This window comes from Pelophylax lessonae (assembly GCF_965119305.1).
Source record: "Pelophylax lessonae genome assembly, chromosome: 12".
Lineage (NCBI taxonomy): Eukaryota > Metazoa > Chordata > Amphibia > Anura > Ranidae > Pelophylax > Pelophylax lessonae.
Genome location: NC_138779.1, coordinates 21,429,132 through 21,441,287, shown reverse-complemented (window position 1 = coordinate 21,441,287; position 12,156 = coordinate 21,429,132). Strand labels below are relative to the sequence as shown.

Below are 12,156 nucleotides of genomic sequence, written 5' to 3'. Positions count from 1 at the left end.
GAGCTTTCTTTTGGTGGTATTTGATCACCTGTGCAATTTTTACTTTTTGCGCTATAAAACAAAAATGAGCGTTTATTTTGAAAAAATAACAATATTTTTAACATTTTTTTATATGAAATTCCCCCCAAAAAAGATGTAAAAAACAATTTTTTAAAAAATTTTTGGCCAATTTGTTTTCTGCTACCTATGTTTGGTAAAAAAAAAATCGCAATAAGCGTATTTTGATTGGTTTGCGCAAAAGTTATTGCTTTTACTAACAAAGGGAAAGATTTTTGTCATTTTTGGTGTTTTTTTTTTTAACGAGTAATGGCGGCGATCTGCGATTTTTTTTTGCGGGACTGCGACATTGCGGAGGACAGATCGGACCCTTGACTGACATTTTTGACACTTTTGGGGGTACCAGTGACATTTCTGCAGTAATCAGTGCTAAAAATATGCACTGTTACTGTAAAAATGACACTGGCAGGGAAGGGGTTAATTTTATTGGAGAGGGAGGGGTTAATGTATGCCTGGTGCTTACTGACGTGTGGGGGGGAGGTGACTGTGTGACACAGGGACAGATCGCATGTCCAGCTATGCTGAACACTCCGATCTGTCACTCCCTGTCACTGAGGAGATCCGCCCGCTTGTGTGTACACAAGCAGGCGGATCTCCACACTAGATCCCCGACGATCGGGGCAGAGCAGCGGCGATCGCCGCTGCTCCTCCCCTGGCCCGACTCCCGCTGTGAATGAAAACAGCGGGAGCGCGCCTCCGGCGGCCTACAGGGGAGGAGTCAGGCGACGTAGGTCTACGTCGTCAGACGGGATCGTGCCACTTTGCCGCAGTACTATTCCAGTACTCAGCGGTAAAGTGGTTAATAGAATACATTAAGATAAAAAAAAAAACTTCTGACTTTACACCCCCTTTAACTCTTGAAAAGGACACAGAAGCTGAATCCTATGCAATTTTGCTTCAGCTAATTGCAAAACAGAGAATGTTTTTTCCAGTCTTTTAAAGTGTAAGAAGACAATGACCTTCCTAATCCTTGTGTCTGCAAATTACTAACACTTATTGAGGGATCCTGTAAGAAACAGGTGAAGTCTAGTCAGGACTAAACTAACTAGTACTAAACAGAAGGGGAGGACAGAGGAAGATACTAAAATCACATTAGTAAACTAGTTGTAGTGGCCCGAAACCACCACTAGATGTCAGCATACTACTGAACTATAATAACCTTATGCAGTTTAATACAAAAGACAATAAATTTACATGAAAGTGGGGCAGAATAGCTGCCCTATACCAGTGATCTCTACTAACTTTCTAATCCGTGGCCAGGGGCTGCCCTGCTGCATTGCTCTGCACAGGCGCCAGTCAGAGATTGCTAAGCATTTTCGCATCCAATCAGAGAACACTTTGCATTTATTGAGGTGGAAAGCAGTGGCGGCTGGTGCTCGGTAAATTGGGGAGTGGGGGTTGGGGGCGACAAACCAACCCCCTCTCCCGACGGAAGGACGGCAGGCAGGCAAAACAACACACCAATTTACTATGTATATGTAGCACCCTCCTTGGTAGGTGCTAGTGAGAGAAGTATAGTTTTGAGCTCTATCTGCTTACCAGAGGGGCTGCAGGTAAATCTATATTGTTCTCTGCCTACCAGAGAGCAGGATCTGTGAGTGAGGTCTGCTCAGTGTGCTCAGTATGTGATTCATTCAGTCTGAAGAGTGTTTCAGGCTGGTCCAATAGGGAGGCATGTTGGACAGTGGGAGGAAATCTGACGAATGGGTGCATAGGCTTTGATACAGTCCTGATGATTGGTAGAGGGCAGGTCGCCTCGGTGCATGCTGGGATACTGTATAAAAAGCAGGGAGTACATGTGCTCAGGGTCTTTCATGGGAGAGCGGAGTCCCAGAGTCTGTAGAGGTGCCATGCAGACGCAAGTGGTCGTCTTGAGGGCTGGAGGAGCGGTTGAGAGGAGCTGAACCCGGATGTCCAGGGAAGCTGACTGAGAGGGGAGACACTGGAGACCCTGGGGCTGCAGTATCGTCAGTACAGGGACTCGTGTCAAGGGGCCTGACCTGATGGGGGCCACCCCTGCTCATAGGATAGTCAGTGAACGGACATCAGCAGAAAGAGGTTGCTAGGGAGAGTGTCCTGAAGATAACATAAGAGATTGTTCACCAAGTCATCTTGGAGGAAAACAATAGACTTAATGCCGGTTCACACTGCAGCGGCACGATCGTCCGCCGGTCACTCACGATCGCTCCGGTGAAGGGAGAAAGGCGGAGCGGCTTATGTAAACAAGCCGCCTGTCATTCTCCCTGGTGTAAAAATGAAGATCAGACGGTTCTACTATGTAGGACCGTTGATCTTTGTTTTTACACCAATAGCATTGTCCCACTACAGTTAGAATCACGCCCCTAGGGACACACTTAACCCCTCCCTCTCCAAAACAGTTAACTCCTTCCCTGCCAGTGTCATTTTTGCAGTAACAGTGCATATATATAGCACTGATTACTGCAGTAATGTCACTGGTAACCCCAAAAGTGTCAAAAATGTCAGTCAAGGGTCCGATCTGTCCGCCGCAATGTCGCAGTACCGCAAAAAAAAAAAACGCAGATCGCCGCCATTACGCGTTAAAAAAAAAAAACACCAAAAATGACAAAAATCTTTCCCTTTGTTAGTAAACGCGATAACTTTTGTGCAAACCAATCAAAATACGCTTTTTGCGATTTTTTTTTACCAAACATATGTAGCATAAAACAAATTGGCCGAAAATGTTAAAAAATTTAGATTTTTACATTTTTTTTTTGGGGGAATTTCATATAAAAAAAAAAGTGAAAAATATTGTTATTTTTGCAAAATTGACGCTCTTTTTTTGTTTATAGCGCGTGATCAAAAAATCGCACAGGTGATCAAATACCACCAAAAGAAAGCTCTGTTTGTGGGGAAAAAAGGACGTCAAATTCGTTTAGGTACAGCGCAATTGTCCGTTAAAGTCACGCTGTAAAAAAACGCAAAAAACCCCCTGGTCTTTTAGCAGCCAAATCCTCCGGGGCTTAAGTGGTTAAAAAGGAGTAGTGGTCAACTTCAGTGGCTGCACAATGGCCTAGTGGTTAGCACTCACGCCTTGCAGCAGGGGGGTCCTCAGTTTAAATCCCACCAAGGAAACCACCTACATGTTGTATGAATGTTCTCACTATGCTTGCTTGAGTTTCCCCCTAAAGACCAGAGATGTATAGTAACTAAGTAGAACTACTTCACTACTGTACTTAAGTACCGAAAGGCGGTATCTGTACTTTCCTAGAGTAGAATTTTTTTCTCCTACTTCCACTTTTACTTCACTACATTTTTTCAATGATTTCAATACTTCTACTTCGATATTTTTTTTTTGTGCTGCATAGTTACTCGTTACAATTATAAAAATGACCACTGCCAGAACAGTAGATGGCAGGTTTCATGAAGCTCAAAACATTGTGTATTATCAGCGCATACGAAAATAAATGCTACTGTATGTATAAATAAAGCTACATTTGAAATAATAAAAAACAATATGATGTTCAAACTTTTGACGTCTTTCTTTAATAACTACATAACACAGTACTTGTACTTTTACTTTCAGTACTTGAGTAGCAAATTTTTTTTCAAAACTACTGGTACTTTTACTTTCAGTACTTGAGTAGCAACATTTTTTTAAAAAAAACTACTTGCAATACTTAAGTACAAAAAATGTTGAATACTTTAGTACTTCTACTCAAGTCACTTTTTGATCGAGCACTTCCACTTCTACTCAAGTCACTTTTTGATCGAGCACTTGTACTTTTACTCAAGTATGGGTTTTGAGTACTTTATACAACTCTGCTAAAGACACGCTGGTAGGTTCACTGCATCCTGTCCAAATGACCATACTTTGTGAGAGAGGGACTTTAGAAGTGGCTTAAAGTGGAGTTCCACCCTATTTTTATACTTACCTCCATCTTCTCGCTCTGGGTCACCTGAAAAAGAAATGGATAATCGCATTATTTTTTTTTTTTTTACTTACCTCGTAGCGAAGAAAATATACTTACCTTACTTCCTTCTTCCTCCTTCCTTGGCCGCGGCCCGTCGTCACTTCCTGGCTCTGCAATGATTCCTGGGAGCTGAACGTCATAGCTCCCAGGAATCATTGCGCCTGCACCGGCCCCGACGTCAGTTCCGGGGCGCGCGCGTCATCCCCTTCTAAACAGCTTCTGGGCATGCCCAGAAGCTGTGGAGGGATGACGCGCGCGACCCGGAAGTGACGTCGGGGCCGGCGCAGGGCATTGTGGGACCGAAGAAGGCGGAAGAGGACCCCGAAGAGGATCTCGCTGGCTTCAAGCTGCCCACATCTGAGATGGCAGCGCTGGACAAGACGTTTTCAAGGTAAGTATTTGTCCTAACAGGTAAGTGCAACCCGGGACAGATCAGGGGCTAGCCATTGTGGAATGCACTAGCCCTGACTGTCCCGGGGGTATTTAAAAAAAAAAAAAATCCAAGGGTGGAACTCCGCTTTAAGGGCAGGGACTGATGTGAATGTACAGTATGTACTTTGCTACATAAATTGTTGGTGCTATAAAAATACCTGCAAAAAGGAATCAGGGTGGGGGAGTAAGGGATCCTAATAGAAGGAACATTTTTTTTCTATAAAATTTCTTTTGGGTCTTGTTGGCCAGTTCTCTTCTACGCCTCAAAGCAACATATGTGGAGACGTTATACTCTGGGAAAAGCCCTTCGCCTCTGCTTTGTGGTCAGAGGACTGAACTGTCTATAGGAACGTCATATGTATTGTCATGAGCCCGGGGCTATCTCAGGCAGTGAGAAAAAGTCCAACAAAAACCAACTTCAATAGGGAGTAGATGTTCGTCTCTCAGCCTGTCCATGTGATGAGCCATCACTGGAGGGGCTGACGAAGGGAGATGGATGATGGATCACATAACAGTCATGGGTCCCACTGTCCATAAAACTCACATGTGAGAAAATGTGTCCACAGCCTCGACTCCAACACAACACGTATCTTCCCAACACATTGCATTAAAGAAATGGACAGTTAGCCAGAGGTCAATGAAACCTAGAAGCCAAGTGTAGCAGATTTCCTATGTGTTGGTTAACTTGACAATGGCTAATTTGCATACCTAATCATTTTTTCTTTTTCCATCTGTTTTTTACTTTTTCTTTTTTTTTTTTTTTCATCTAGAAATAGTTTTACAGCAATAGGTGCAAATATGAACACTTCTTAAAATAAGTGGGTCATGCAGGAGTCACCTCTGCAGGCTCCAGGCTATGGATCACGGGAGTGCAGTTGGTTCTGCACTCCTGCGACCTGATGTCAGTTGACATCACAGAGCTGGTCCAGGCTCCGAAAGATCGTGACAATATGGTTGGGATCTGCCCACATGCCTGGACTGCCACCCGGCTCTGCGGCTCGTCAGTCAAGTTCCTCTACCCCAAACTTGCTCATCCATGTCTTTATGGACCTTGCTTTGTGCACTGGTCCAAATCATTTGGTGGAGGGGGGAATTATGGTGTGGGGTTGTTTTTCAGGGTTTGGGCTTGGCCGCCTTAGTTCCAGTGAAGGGAACTCTTACAGCCCATTCAGACTGGCGCGACACGACTTTGTGGGGCGACTTGTGCACCGCGACTTCGGCGTGACTTGCACGGACTTCGTATAATTGAAGTCAATGCAAGTCGCCTCCAGGTCGCCCCAAAGTAGTACAGGACCCATTTTCTAAGTCGGAGCGACTTGTGCCGCTCCTATTAGAACGGGTCCTGTACTACTCAATGGCGAGCGACCGACCGCGCTAGTCTGAATGGACTCTTAAGGCGTCAGCATACCAAGACATTTTGGACAATTTCATGCTCCCAACTTTGTGGGAACAGTTTGGGAATGGCCCCTTCCTGTTCCAACATGACTGCGCACCAGTGCACAAAGCAAGGTCCATAAAGACATGGATGAGCGAGTTTGGGGTGGAGGAACTTTACTGGCCTGCACAGAGTCCTGACCTCAACCCGACAGAACACCTTTGGGATGAATTAGTGCGGAGACTGCGAGCCAGACCTTCTCATCCAAATGAAAGAATGGTCAAACATTCCCATAGACACACTCCTAAACCTTGTGGACAGTCTTCCCAGAAGAGTTGAAGCTGTTATAGTTGCAAAGGGTGGGCCAACTCAATATTGAACACTAAGGACTAAGACTGGGATGCCGTTAAAGTTCAAAGTTAAGAATTCCCTTCCCTAGAACTAAGGGGCCAAGCCCAACCCCTGAAAAACAACCCCACACCCTAATCCCCCCTCCACCAAATGATTTGGACCAGTGCACAAAGCAAAGCAAGGTCCATAAAGACATGGATGAGCGAAGTTGGGGAGGAGGAACTTGACTGGCCTGCAAAGAGTCCTGACCTCAGCCCCATAGAACACCTTTTGGGATGAATTAGAGCGGAGACTGCGAACCAGGCCTTGTCGTCCAACATCAGTGCCTGACCTCACAAATGCGCTTCTGGAAGAATGGTCAAACATTCCCATAGACACACTCCTAAACCTTGTGGACAGCCTTCCCAGAAGAGTTGAAGCTTTTAACTACTTAAGCCCCGGAAGATTTTACCCCCTTCCTGACCAGGCCCTATTTTGTGATTCGGCACTGCTTGAATTTAACGGACAATTGCGCGGTCGTGTGACGATGTACCTAAACTAAATTGACGTCCTTTTTTCCCCACAAACAGAGCTTTCTTTTGGTGGTATTTGATCACCTGTGCAATTTTTACTTTTTGCGCTATAAACAAAAAAAAGAGCGTAAATTTTGCAAAAATAACAATATTTTTCACATTTTTTTTTATATGAAATTCCCCCCCAAAAAAATGTAAAAATCAAAATTTTTTTAACATTTTAGGCCAATTTGTTTTCTGCTACATATGTTTGGTAAAAAAAAATAAGCGTATTTTGATTTGTTTGCGCAAAAGTTATTGCGTTTACTATCTAAGGGAAAGATTTTTGTCATTTTTGTTGTTTTTTTTTTTTAACGAGTAATGGCGACGATCTGCGATTTTTTTTGCGGGACTGCGACATTGCGGCGGACAGATCGGACCCCTAACTGACATTTTTGACACTTTTGGGGGTACCAGTGACATTACTACAGTAATCAGTGCTAAAAATATGCACGATTACTGTAAAAATGACACTGGCAGGGAAGGGGTTAACTTTATTGGTGATGCAGGGGTTAAGTGTGTCCCTAGGGGTGTGCTTCTAACTGTAAAGGGGTGTGGCTAGTGGTGTAACAACAGAGACATACGATCCTACATAGCAGGACCGTATGATCTCTGTTCTTACACAGGGGAGAATGACAGGCGGCTGTGTTTACACCGGGAGATTGCGAGTGGCCGGCGGACATCGGGTCCGCCGGTCACACGTGCGGGGATGTTAGGGAGCGATTGGGGGCGGGAGCGCTCCCCCAGCGGCGGGCGCTCGCCCCCTAGAGCCTCACAGGCGAGCGACGTAGTCCTACTTCACTTTGCCTGTGAGGGGCTGACCGCCGCAGTAAATAGTCGTGCGGAGGTCGGCAAGTGGTTAAAGCTGCAAAGGGTGGGCCAACTCAATATTGAACCCTACGGACTAAGACTGGGATGCCATTAAATCTCATGTGTGTGTAAGGGCAGGCGTCCCAATACTTTTGGTAATATAGTGTATATTGCTCAATGCAACAAGCATTTTTAGGATGAGCGTTCAGCAATGACAGCCCCCCCCCCCCCCCCATATCTCTCAGTATAGGACTTTGTTCCCAAGCAGGGCTCTGGTGAGGAGTTAGAACAGGCGTTTGCTTGCGTCATGGTTCCCGAGAACATCCGTATACTGTTATTTCTAATAAATGTATTGCGTTTTCAGCCTTGCTGTGCAGCAGAGTGATTTATGAGGTGCGGGGAGCGCAGTCAGACACTGGAACTGAAATGACTGTAAACAAAAATTCGACTTGTAATAAAACACCTTCCTGTATAAATCACGTGTTATGGTTCGTTGACCGAATGTGGGTTATCCTTCCGTGTGTCACCCCATGTCCTGTTTATCATCTGCTTATATCGGGCCTCACCTGAAACAAACAGATGACTGAACCTTGTCTCATTTAAAGAAAAAATAACCGGGATAAACAGGCAATAAAATGATGTCACAGGGAGGACTTCGTAAGAAAAAAAAAAAAAAACTGTGCTAATGCCCCTGAGTACCAACACCCTGTCTGAAAAAGTTGCACAGCTATAATGAACAATCCCCATGGTATAATCACCCCCCAGGGGAGGACTGGGCCAGGGGGGCAATTGCCCCCCGGGCCACCCTGATGCCCCGTAAAAAGGCTGCACTGCTTCTGCTCTGCCGCAGAGATGCCTAAAGGATTCCTGGTGAAGAGAAGTAAGAATTCCCCACCACTAACCTGCTGAGTGCGGGATGAAGATAAGGATAGAGCGCAGGCCTCCCCCCCACAGCATGGATGGTGTAAACTGTGTCTGAGCAGAGGCCGGTTCCCCTCTGGAGACTCTCCTCCCCCGGTCTCCAGCCAGCCACGAGTTCGGCCAGTGAGTAGAGAGTACCTGGAGTAGAGCTTCAGCCTGGAATGGGGTCAGGAGGAGGCTGGGAAAAGGGAGAGTGGGAGGGGGCTGAGTCGCTGCACCATGGGCCTCTGGTTTGTACTTGCCTCCTGAGCCGAAAGTTGGCAGTCAGCCCCTGATCACCCCCATAATGTTGAATATATTTATTTCCTATGATTATCGGCTAAATCTAGTGGACATAATGTGGTATTTTCCTGATATTTCTGAATAAGGAAAAAACACATTTTGGCCACTAGATGGGGAGCTCAGTCATCAGCTTCATCTACCTGCCATAATGTGGTATGTTCCTAAAATACCCCAATCAGGAAAATACTACCAGAAGGGGAGGAGGTGGGACTTTGAGTGATGCCAAAAATCATGTAATCAATCGGAACAATGTTATCTAAAAAGTTATAAATTTATTAACATGAGTTAAAACATCCCCACAAAGTGGGACTCAAATGACAAACGGTTAAAACAACCACATAAAACAATCAAACCCATGTAGCACATCACAGCATGGGCCTGACAGTGTTAGTGCACAGCAGGATATAGTCCCATTGGTTCTTGTCCAAAGCCCCAACGTGTTTCAACTTATCCAAGTCTTCTTCAGGGGGATGCTGAACAATAGGATAATACTGATATCTCTGTGTGTGGAAACCAGTGCTCAGGCAAGACTCCTAGTCATGTAAAGTACAGCTTTTTGTCCCTATGGGAGCAAGGAGACAGATGGAGCACCAATCTAGCTCCTGTAGAAGGCACAGCTCCACCAATGATGCTGATTAGCACACACAGGTCTAGCATACAACCATCATCCAACTGCAAACAGCAAAGTTGTCCCATAGGGATACAAAGCTGTACTTTACTGTATATGACTAGGAGTCTTGCCTAAGCACTGGTCTCCGCACACAGAGATATCAGCATTATCCTACTGTCCAGCATCCCCCTGAAGAAGACTTGGATGAGTTGAAACGCGTTGGAACTTTGGACAAGAACCAATGGGACTGTACTCTGCTGTGCACTAACACTGTCAGGCCTATGCTGTGATGTGCTACATGGGTTTGATAGTTTATGTGGTTGCTTTAACTGTTTGTCATTTGAGTCCCACTTTGTGGGGATGTTTTAACTCATGTTAATACATTTTTTATATAACATTGTTCCTATTGATTACATTAATTTTTGGTCGATCAAAGTCCCACCTCCTCCCCTTCTGGCCTATTTTTCAATTTTTGTCTATCAGGGACGGATGCCTCCTCTTCATTATTGATATGGCCAACAGTTAGATGGTTGCGAATACAGGAAAATACTACATTATGGCCACTAGATGGATCTGTTTTTCACAGGAAAATAGCATATTGGACATATTACAGAGATATATCTGCAATGGTTGTGCGAATGCTCAGACACTCACATGATTAATTTTTTATAAATGGATGCATAATCATCCTTGGCTGAGTCACATGACCAATTCTTTGTTTAGTTCTTGTATTTTCAACCACTTTTCTCAAATGGACGTACCCGTATGTCCTTGGATTTTAGTGGTTACACCAGGGCCATGGCTGCAGTCATGACCCTGGTATCTTCTTTTTTTTTCTGCTGGTGATTCCCTATGTAGCCGGGAGCAGACAATGGTCCTCTGATGTTGCAGGCTTGTCCACTGCTTCCTAGACTGTCTCTATACTCCCCAGTGTTGGTCTCAGATTTCATGCATCATACTCCTGAGACTGGAGGAGAGCATTGTGGGAACTGTAGTCTTCTGAAAATATATTACTGCACTGCTGAACTGTTTATGGACTACGCCTCCCAGCAGGCCATTCGCTCCAGGGAAGAATTGTTGGAGAGACTATAAAGGGGTCTGCTGACCAGGCCCAAGCTCTCTTGCTTCCCAGGATCCATAGTGTGTGCATTGGTCCACCGCAGAGAGAAAGAGAGGACTGCGGCCTACTGCACGTGACCCAGCCAGCTGCAGACTCAGCCCAGGGACGGACGACGCTCGCTAAGGCGCGGACACGTCTGCAGCATCGCTGATCGGGTTGGGGACTGAATCAGCAGAGCACAGCCATCTCAGTGTCTCACAGCATGGAGAGTTGACTTTGCTTGGTCTTCAAGGAGTTATAAAATGGTCATCAGGATTGGTGAGAGAGCACCTGCTCAACGTCCAGTCATCAGTTACTACTACATCTCTTGAACACTGTATAACAGGGGTGTCAAACTCAATTTAATCGCGGGCCACATCAGCATTATGATTGCCCTCAAAAAGGGCCAGTTATAACCGTAAGACTAGATGTCCAGAGCATCCCCTACCCTTACATAAGATGCCAAGAGCCTCCCAACCATCAGAAGTTGAGTCCCCCACCCTCCCTTACCTTGTGCTGCTGCTGGGAAGAAGCTGGAGGCATTGCTGGAAAGCAGAAAGTAAAGTGTCTGAAGGAGGACCAGAGGAGGGCTGGAGCTCTCCTGCAGCTGCATAAGAAGTGCAAGGGCCAAATGAAATGGCTTGGAGGACCAGATTCGGCCCACGGGCCTTGTGTTTGACACATGTGCAGTATACAGACACCTTATATCTGGATCAGTTAGTGGACCATCATTAGCCAGAACCAGCTATCTTGCATTGCTTGTCTCACACTGTGCTGCAATTGGAAATCATTTGTTCTTTGAGCTCCAACTGCCGGTGAAGATCATAGCAAGGCCTTGCATTCTGAACATTGCTATTTTATTGCTTTTAAAGGGGACATGCTACTGGTATCTAGATTACCTCATCTCCCATTAGGATACAGGTACTATAGGCCAGCCCAGGGTTCCCCTTTAGTCAGAGTATTTCACATAGAAATTCATAGCTTTCTGAGAGTTCCATTCACTTACTGTCTGATACTGTGTGTATTGGTGTTATTTGCTTGTTACTGAAAATGGTTATTTACTGTTTTCTTAGTATTACTTCAACTGAGTCCTGGCGGTTTACCTGGGGCAGTGATGGCGAACCTTGGCACCCCAGATGTTTTGGAACTACATTTCCCATGATGCTAATGCACTCTGGAGTGTAGTTGAGCATCATGGGAAATGCAGTTCCAAAACATCTGGGGTGCCAAGGTTTGCCATCACTGAGCCTAGTTGATTAATACCTCCTTTAAGCCTTCCTTTTGAGTAAAGTAAATCTAAAGAGTTAAAACAGATCTGCATTGAGTCAATGTGTCATTTTAAAGGTATACACAGTATGTCTGAACCTAGAGTGTCAGGTGAGCCGGACAGTTCACAGGGTCAAGGCCGGCAAGAAGAACATGCAACTGCAAGCAACCCCCAAGGGGGCAGTGCTACACCTACAATGTAAAAGTAATCCAAGTAGCTATACAGCTACTGGATTACTTTTGCAGGCTGCATGCAGAAGCATAGAGATGACTGAAGACTGGAACTTCCCCCGATCATTTCTGTGGTTCAAGTATTTTTTTTTACGTCTGATTTCGGTCTAATGGAAACAGATGGTTACCAGCCTGTGAAAGCATCTTGATTTGATCAGATGCCTTTAGGACAGGAGGAGAGATCTGGGGTCTAATAGAATAGTTAATTTAATTGACCTTTTTGTTGTCCACATAATGTC

General features: G+C 45.2%; 1 protein-coding gene across 1 annotated transcript in view; it reads right to left on the bottom strand.

Annotated features, from left to right (window-relative positions):
* TTC34 (tetratricopeptide repeat domain 34) overlaps positions 1-12,156 on the bottom strand; it is a 159,820-nt gene that overhangs the window by 32,196 nt on the left and 115,468 nt on the right. The gene's annotated exons all lie outside the window — the stretch shown is intronic.